This window comes from Rattus norvegicus, chromosome 2 (genome assembly GCF_036323735.1).
Source record: "Rattus norvegicus strain BN/NHsdMcwi chromosome 2, GRCr8, whole genome shotgun sequence".
Taxonomy (NCBI): Eukaryota; Metazoa; Chordata; class Mammalia; order Rodentia; family Muridae; genus Rattus; species Rattus norvegicus.
In genome coordinates this window covers 104171538-104180958 of record NC_086020.1, presented here as the reverse complement: position 1 = coordinate 104180958, position 9421 = coordinate 104171538, and positions in this window count along the sequence as shown.

The window sequence follows — 9421 nt, the reverse complement described above, 5'->3', positions numbered from 1 at the left end:
AGTTGGTCTTACCTGTGGTCCTGAGGCTCAAGTTCGCTAGCGGGGTGCTGCCCTCAGGCTCTCTGTGGCGGCAGCAACCAGGAAGATATGAGCCACCCTTTCTGGGAGCTTCAGTGCATCAGGGTTCCAGATGGCCTTTGGTGTTTTCCTCTGGCGTCCGAGATGTATGTGCAGAGAGCAGTCTCTTCTGGTTTCCCAGGCTTGTCTGCCTCTCTGAAGGTTTAGCTCTCCCTCCCACAGGATTTGGGTGCAGAGAACTGTTTATCCGGTCTGTTTCCTTCAGGTTCCGGCGGTGTCTCTGGCAGGGGTCCTGCCGCTCCTGGGCCCTCCCCCACAGGAGCCCAGAGGCCTTATACAGTTTCCTCTTGGGCCAGGGATGTGGGCAGGGGTGAGCAGTGTTGGTGGTCTCTTCTGCTCTGCAGCCTCAGGAGTGCCCACCTGACCAGGCGGTGAGGTCTCTCTCTCACGGTGTCTGGGGAAACCTGACTTCTTAGCTGCATTTTTTATTCACTGCCTCAAACGGCAATGTGAAATACCTCACTTAAAACGCCGCTTTGTCCACTTCACTAGGACAGCCTTTCAGTTTGTCTTAAGGCCCCTCAGCACTTGTTGATTCTTCCTGTGCACTCTCCCCAACCTCTCTATCTGTGAGGTGGGGTTCGTGTGTGTGTGCATGCATGCATGCATGCAGGTGCACATGCACATTTTTATGAGTGTGGAGGCCAGAGGTCAATATCTAGTGTTTTCTTCAATTGTCCCACGCCTTCCTTTTTAGGAAGGGTCTCTCACTGAACTGGAGCTCTCCAACTTGTTTGAAGTTGCTATCTAGCAAGTCCCAGGGGTTCTCCTGTCTCTGCTTCCCAGGGCTGAGACCACAGGTGCATGATGCCACCCAATCGTTTTTGTTTGTTTGTTTGTTTTTGTTTTTTTAATTAACTTGAGTATTTCTTATTTACATTTCGAGTGTTATTCCCTTTCCCGGTTTCCAGGCCAACAAACCCCTAGCCCCTCCCCCTCCCCTTCTTTATGGGTGTTCCCCTCCAAAGCCTCCCCCCATTGCCACCCTCCCCCCAACAATCACGTTCACTGTGGGTTCAGTCTTGGCAGGACCAAGGGCTTCCCCTTCCACTGGTGCTCTTACGAGGCTATTCATTGCTACCTATGAGGTCAGAGTCCAGGGTCAGTCCATGTATAGTCTTTGGGTAGTGGCTTAGTCCCTGGAAGCTCTGGTTGCTTGGCATTGTTGTTCCCACCCAATCTTTATTATTATTATTATTATTATTATTATTATTATTATTATTAAATTTAAGTTCTTTTGCCTACATGACAAACACTTTACCAACTGAACCATCTTCCTAGCTCCAAGTCTTTCTGCTTTTGATGTAATGTGTATCAATCATGTTAGAAATTATGACTGATAAAATGTTAAAGTTATGCATTCATTTATTCCAGCATAAAAACAAATTTGTCATGCATTAATACAATTAATATTTCAATGAGTGTTTTCCAAAATATCAAGAAAGTCACATTATTTTACATTGTTTTTGGTTACTTTTGTGTTCAGTACTTAGTCCAGGGATTTTCATATTGGTGCTGTCTTCAGCTGCCAGTACAGTCATGCTCTTGAAACAGCTGCCCTGATATTACTTTAAACGCTCTGTGCAAATACCATGAAGACTTCAAGGCCCCATCAAAATGATGGCTGTGGAGTCGCGGCCTTCATCCTCTGATACTCATCTCATTCCTTCTTTGCATACCTAGTCTACCCAGACACAAGGTATTTGCTTCCTCATGGAGAGATTCAGAAATAGCCTTCTCATGGAAACCTACAGGAGATAAATTAAAACAAGCCCAACTTCACCTCTGACAATAAAACCCCAAGCTACAGTTAGGAGCACTATGGGTAAATTTATACTACGTTAAAATAATTGTTATTTTTGTAAATTTTTATTTCTAATTTTGTTTGTTCATAATATGTATTACACAGCATTTTGATTCTTGTCTTCTTCTACTCCCTTTATCTTCTTTTTATCTCTAGCAAATCTTCTCTTCCCTCTCTCAGGTTCATGGTTTTGGTCGTGTTTTGTGAATCATTTTGCTTTGCCTACAGTCTTTCAGTACACTCTGGGCCCCTGAGAGGTAGGCATTTTAATGTTAGAAACTGACATTAAATTTACATTAGTTCTCAGAAACTAATGAACAGACAATATCACTCAGATCTGGGAAGTAATGCGACTGAGGATCCAGCCTGAGTTTACTGACCAAGTGTAGTAGCTTTGCAAGTGAAGTTACTGTGTCTCTGTGGTGAGTTATTACTTTATTGCACAGAAAGGTACAATGTTAGTTCACCATTAGATACCTCTACAGGAAGACACAGGCAAAGCTAAAAGTGTTTTCTTCATGCTGAACGTGTCACCCCAAGGTCATGATCAGTCTCTTCATGGAATTATCATTCAGGTTCAGAGCAGTGACAGTCACAAAGGATTGTTTGCTGGGTTTTATATTTCTTCTTAAGTAGTTCTCCATGAATTTCCTTCACAGCCCTCGGGAGCAATGTGTCATCACCAGATGCATTAATGCTTTCCTAGGCGTTGTCTGACTTGACCTGAGTGGAATAAAATTGTGTGAAAGGCAGCTTTGCTCTGGCTTCCCTTGGATTTTGTGAGACTCATTGCCTGCACCTTTCCCTCCCTCTGATGACAATTCTCTGGCTGTTTATTTTGTAGGCTATCGTTCTCATCCCTTTGCCTGGATCATTTTCCTTAGTGAAGACATCCACTCTGTTGCCTTCTACATCTGCTGCAAAGAACACTGGTTGTCACAAGGATTCTGAAGATAGACTGCCTGCTTAGAATATGAGCTCTGCTTATTAGCTTTATGATCTCAGGTGTATTTCTTAGGTCTTCGGTGACTTCTGGTTTGGCCTCAACAAAATGAAAATAGAAATGGTTTCTATGCCGCATTGCTGTTTTGCCTGGAAAATGTTAAGGACATTGCAAATGAATTTTAAATAAAAAATAGTGTGCATATATCTGATACCATGTAATCATCAGTGGCAACAGATATTGAAGGACTTCTTTTTGGACTGTGGCTCTCAGTAAAACTCCAAAGCATATCTATACCTGAGCTAGTTTATAGGGTGTCTGCCGAATTGTTATCAAATAGTTTCCAAGACCCAGACTTTTCAGTGGGTCTGCTCTCTAAGGAGGGACTGCATGGTCCTGAGGACTTTGAGGCCAGGATGACATAATTGCTAGAATTTTCAAGGCATTTAATGTGAGTAATGGCAGCTGGCGCAAGAGAGTAGATATGTTTGACGGGGCCAACCCACATGGGCCTTCAGCAGATGTGGGCTTTGTGTCTGCAGCTTGACACACTTTCTGATCAGTTCTGACAGGAGGAAGAGCAAGTGACCTTTGCCTAAATTCTTGTCACACTAAGTCTGAAGAAAATGATGACACGCTTAATAACTCAGTTCATTTACTTTGGAAGCACAAATGTGTGCAATTAGCTCCCAATTATTCAACATGCTGCTTCTCTTCCTTTTTCCCTCCTACTGTCTGATTTTTGATAGCCGTATGCCATGTAGCCAAAATCAAACACATCTGTCTGTGTTAGTCACCTTGTCTGATGCTGTGCAAAAGGCTCAAGAAAAATAGGTTAAATGGAGGAATTATTTGCTCTGACTCATGGATTTACAAGTTTGTTTCCAGTCTTCAGCTATGTTGATTCTGAGCACAGGATGAGGCAAAACATCATGGTGCTGGGAGCCTGTGGCAGAGGCTACCAACCTCACGGATGATAGGGAGCAGATGTAAAATAAAAATGACTGGATCAAGGATAGCCTTCAAGGGCACTGTTAGCGAACTGCATCCTCCAAGAAAGCTGCAGTTCCTGAAGTATATAGTGCATAGTAGATAGTGTTTCTAGCTGGAGACCAAGCATTAAACAGAGCCTGTGGGAAACACTTCATATTTAAGCCAAAACACATCATCACTACACTCAGAAAGTGGAACTGAAACATCCCCACTTGGGTCTTCCTGCTTGTTAAATTTCTCGATATGTGGATTGTATCCTAGTTATTCTATACTTTTGGGCTAATATCCACTAATCAGTAAGTACATAGCATGTATGCCCTTTTGAGTCTGGGTTACCTCACTCAGGATGATATTTTCTAGCTCCATCCATTTGCTGCAAAATTCAGGATATCCTCCTTTTTAATAGCTGAATAGTATTCCATTGTGTAAGTCAGCCACATTTTCTATATCCATTCTTTTGCTTAGGGACATCTGCTTTATTTCTAGATTCTGGCTAACAAAAATAAGGCTGCAATGAACATAGTGAAGCATATGTTCTTGTGGTATGTGAAACGTCTTTTGGGTATATGCCCAGGAGTGGTATATCTGGGTCTTCAGGTAGAGGAACTGCCAGATTGATTACCAAAATAGTTGTACTAGTTTGCAATCCCACTAACAATGGAGGAGTGTTTCTCTTTCTCTTCATCCTCACCAGCATGTGCTGTTACCTGAGTTTTTGATCTTAGCCATTCTGACTGGTCTAAGGTGGAATCTCAGGGTTGTTTTGATTTGCATTCCCCTGATGACTAAGGCCATTGAACATTTCTTTGGGTGCTTCTTGGCTATTCAATATTCTTCAGTTAAGAATTCTTTGTTTAGCTCTGTACCCCATTTTTAATGGGGTTTTTTTTGGGAGTCTAATTTCTCAAATTCTTTGTATATATTGGATATCTGAGATTGGTATAGGATTGGTAAAGATCTTTTCCTGATCTATGGATTGCCGTTTTGTCTTATTGACAGTGTCATTTGCCTTGCAAAAGCTTTTCAGTTTCATAAGATCCCATTTATCAATTGTTGATCTTAGATTCTGAGTCACTGGTGTTCTGTTCAGGAAAGTTCCTCTGTGTTCCCTTGTGTTTGAGGCTTTCCCACTTTCTCTTCTTTTAGATTCAATGTATGTGGTTTTATGTTGAAGTCCTTGATTCATTTTGACTTCAGCTTTGTGTGAGGTGATAAAAATGGATCTATTTTCATTCTCCTCCATCCAGACTGCCAGTTAGACCAGCACCATTTATTGAAGATGCTTTCTTTTTTCCACTGCATGGTTTTGGCTTCTTTGTCAAAGATCAAGTGTTCATAGGTATGTGGGTTTATTTCTGGGTCCTTGATTCTATTCCATTGATAGGCCTGTCTGTCTTTGTATCAATACCATGTAGTTCTTATCAATATTGCTCTGGAATACAACTTGAGGTTAGGGGTGGTGATTCTCCCAGAAGATCTTTTATAGCTGAGAATTGTTTTGGCTATCCTGGATTTTTTTGGTTTTCCATATGAAGTTGATAATTGCTCTTTCCATGCCTGTGAAGAATTGTGTTGGAATTTTGATGGGGATTGCATTGAAGCTGTAGGTTGCTTTTGGTAAGATGGCCATTTTCACTATGTTAATCCTACCAATCCATAAACATAGGAGATCTTTCCATCTTCTGAGATCTTCAATTTCTTTCTTCCTCTGAAGAAAGAACTTTTCTTGAAGATCTTTTTCTTAAAGTTCTGATCTTTTACTTGCTTGGTAAGAGTTATACCAAAATATTTTATATTATTTGTGGCTATTTTGAAGGGTGTTGTTTCATTAATTTCTTTTGTAGGGTGTTTATTATGTATATAACAGAAGGTTATTGATTTGTTTGAGTTAATTTTATATCTCACCACTTTGATGAGGTTGTTTATCTGCTGTAGGATTTCTCTGGTGGTGGTCACTTATGTATACCATATCATCTGCATATAGAATTTTTGAATTTTTCTTTTCCAATTTGCATCCCCTTGATTTCCTTTTGTTGTCTAATTGCTCTACCTAGAACTTTAAGCACTATAGTGCATAGATAGACAAAGAGTGAGCAGCCTTGTCTTGTCCTTGGTTTTAGTGCGATTGCTTCTATTTTCTCTTCATTTAATTTAATGTTGGCTGTTGGTTTGTTCCATATTGCTTTTATTATGTTTAGGCACGTGTCATTCTTGATCTCTCCAAGATTTTAATATGAAGGGTTGCTATTATTTTGTCAAGGCTTCTTCAGCATATAATGAAATTATCATGTGACTTTCCCCCTTGAGTTTGTTTATATTGTGTATTATGTTGATAGATTTTTGTATATTGAACCATCCTTGTATTCCAGGGATGAGGCCTACTTGATCTTGGGGAATTATGGTTTTGATGTATTCCTGGACTCTGTTTGCAAGAATTCTATTGAATATTTTTGCATTGATATTCATAAATGAAATTGGCCTGAAGTTCTCTTTCTTTGTTGGATCTGTGTATGGTTTAGGTATCAGTAACTGTGGCTTTATAGAATGAATTAGGTAGTACTCCTTCTCTTTCTATTTGATAGAATAGTTTGAGGAGTATTGATATTAGCTTTTCTTTGAAGGTCTAGTAGAAGGTGTTTACATTTCTTTCACTGCATTTATGACCTATAATCATATTTGTTGATTATTTTTATTTGTCACTACATTTCCTATACCATGTTTTAGCTCTATGATATAATTATAGTTTAAATCTTAAAAATCTTTACTGCTCTATCTCAGTATCTGGACACAGTAGTTTTGACTTCTACCCAAGTCCTAATGCACCTCTGGCTGATTGTTATATGGCTCATTAAAATTTGTTTTCTTTGTCTCTTGTCCAAAATTCTCTCCTAAGATGACTTGTGATCCTATTTTTTAAATTTCATTTGTTTTTATTTATGTGTATATATGTGGTGGTTTCAATAAGAAGTGCTCCCATAGGCTCATATACCAGGGAGTGGCATTATTTGAAAGGCTTAGAAAGATTAAGAGGTATGGCCTCGGTGGAGGAAGCATAACACTGGGAGTGGGCTTTGAGGTTTCAAAAGTTCATGCCAGGCTTAGGTTCTCTCTCTCTGCTACCTTTGGATCAAGATATAGAACTCTAATCAATTTCTCCAGCACCATGTCTGCCTGTGTGCCATCGTGCTTCCTTCTATGAGGATAATGGACTAAACCTCTGAAACTATAACCAAACTCTAGTTAAATGTTTTCTCTTTATAAAAGTTGTCTTTTTACAACAATGGAAGGACAACTAAGACAATGTCATGGATATGCTTGTTAGAATGTAGAAACACATTTTACATACCTAGAGAGAACCAAAAGGTCATTAGATCTCTAGAATGAGAGTTACAGGTGGTTCTGAGCCACCCTGTGGGTGCTGGGTCTGAACATTGGTCCTCTTCAAGAATAAATGCTCTTAACTGCTGAGCCATCTCTCCAACACCATGATCCAGTTTTGAATTACGATTTGGCTATTATGACTCAAATGGAAGACCACTTCATCCAGGAAGCCTTCCCTAGCTTTTCAGGACAGAGTCATGAATCCTCCTGTATTTTCAGAGTGCCTAGTACTTAATTCTTAGAAATCGTCATCCATATGATTCATTCTGAGTCCCAGGCAGAATAGCACAAGTGACTCATTCCATTTGGTTGTAGTCCAGTAGGGGAAGCAAATGGATACTTTGTGAACATGGGGTGCCGGTTCTAGATATTAAAGAGAAGGCATCAAATGTACTTTCCAATCCTGTGTGAATTTGCATTGTTCCTAAAGATATCTTTGGTAGCTAAGTTCCTTGAACACTCGTCCACAGTGTCGTATCAATCCTTAAATACTGTTGGGAATCCATCACCGGCTGTTAGCACAAGTGAAAGATTCACTCCCTCAGTCTTAAAGATATAGGTTTATCACTACCCAAAGAGTACACATGGACAGACCCATGGCTCCAGCTGCATATGTATCAGAGGATGGCCTTGTTGGGCACCAGTGGGAAGAAAAGCCCTTGGTCATGCCAAGACTGGATCCCCCCAGTGTAGGGGAATGTCAGGGAGGAGAGGTGGGAAGGGAGTGGTTGGGAAGTGGGAACACCCTCATAGCAGAAGGGGGTGGGAATGGTATAGGGGGCTTATGGACGGGAAACTGAGAAAGGTAATAACATTTGAAATGTAAATAAAAAATATCCAATAAAAAAGAAAAACAAATAAACAAAAAAAACACACCAAAACAAAAGATACAGGTTTATTTTGGGTAACGTTTATTGTCTTTTGATAACATGTTTTTACTTTATTGTCTCAGGCCCCCAGGATCCCAATGATAGAATAAAATGTTGAATTATTTTTAACTAGTGGCTTTTAAAATTATTACTAAGCTGAAAGTCTTTGAGACATTTGGGATCAGTGCATCTTTTCTATCTGTTCCCTTGATGCCAGTGTTGTATGAACCTCAAACAAGAATCTATTGACCATGTGTCCAGAATCTAAACCCAGTAATTACAAGGCCAAGGGCCCCTGAGCTTGATGGAACTCAGACTATTGATAAAGAGGAAATGGAAGTTCTTAGAGTCAAGGTGAAATGTATCTAACTTGTACTGAACACCTTGGATTGACAAACCACTTGGGAATGGAAAATATTGCTGTAATTCTACCCCATATTCAGAACTTCCTCTGAGAATTGCATCTAAATTACATATGAAAAGTGGAGAGAGAAAAGAAACTCACAGTCAAGGAAGTTTGTGTTTAAGTGCGTCTTATCAGGCACACTGTAAATCCTGACTGGGGCAGTTCAAAGTGCCATTTAATGAGCATCAGTTTCCCTGGAGAGAGGAATATTTTTCATCAAGCTCACTACTCCTTCAGGGCTTGAAGAGGATTTGGTTTTATGAACAGTTATGACTTTTTCATAAGGTATGCTTTGCTTTTACCCAGGATGGCATAAATCACAAATGAAGGCATAATTACCTTTTCCAGGAACAAATCCCTTTCCTGACAGCTCCAAGTCCCAATGAAACCAGGTAAGTCCTTGTGCATAGCTTATGCAATTGATTATTTTCTCTATCCATGGTAAATACCAACAATCCCTTTCATGGGAGGTAAAAAAGAAGAAAAACACAGAAGGAGTAACTAGAGGGCCCAGTGACTTTTAGTAGACTCTCTAAGACTATCTCTAATACCCACCTATTCATTCCTGCTTTGGGGAGGAATAGAGAAGGTGGCTCATCTTTTTCATTAGACAGCCATCTCTTTAGAAGCAGCCTTGTCTATAGAACTTTGGTCAAAATGGTCAGAGTCCTTGTCCTAGTTCATTCCTCTTTGCAGCTTCTCCATAATTTATCTTACCCACTAAAACTCATTTATCCATCTTTATCCATTGTCACTGCAGTGCTGGACTCTTCTTAACTTGCTAGAAATGTTAAATGCTGGAGTTGCCTCCCTGACACCCACCTGAAGGCTTCTGGGTTGGAGCACTTTGGGTAACACTTTCCTCTAGGATAAGGATGCAGGTAACTGGAGATCTCATTTCTTAGGCCTGATGTTAGCTTACAAGAGAGACAACACATTCTTTGGCA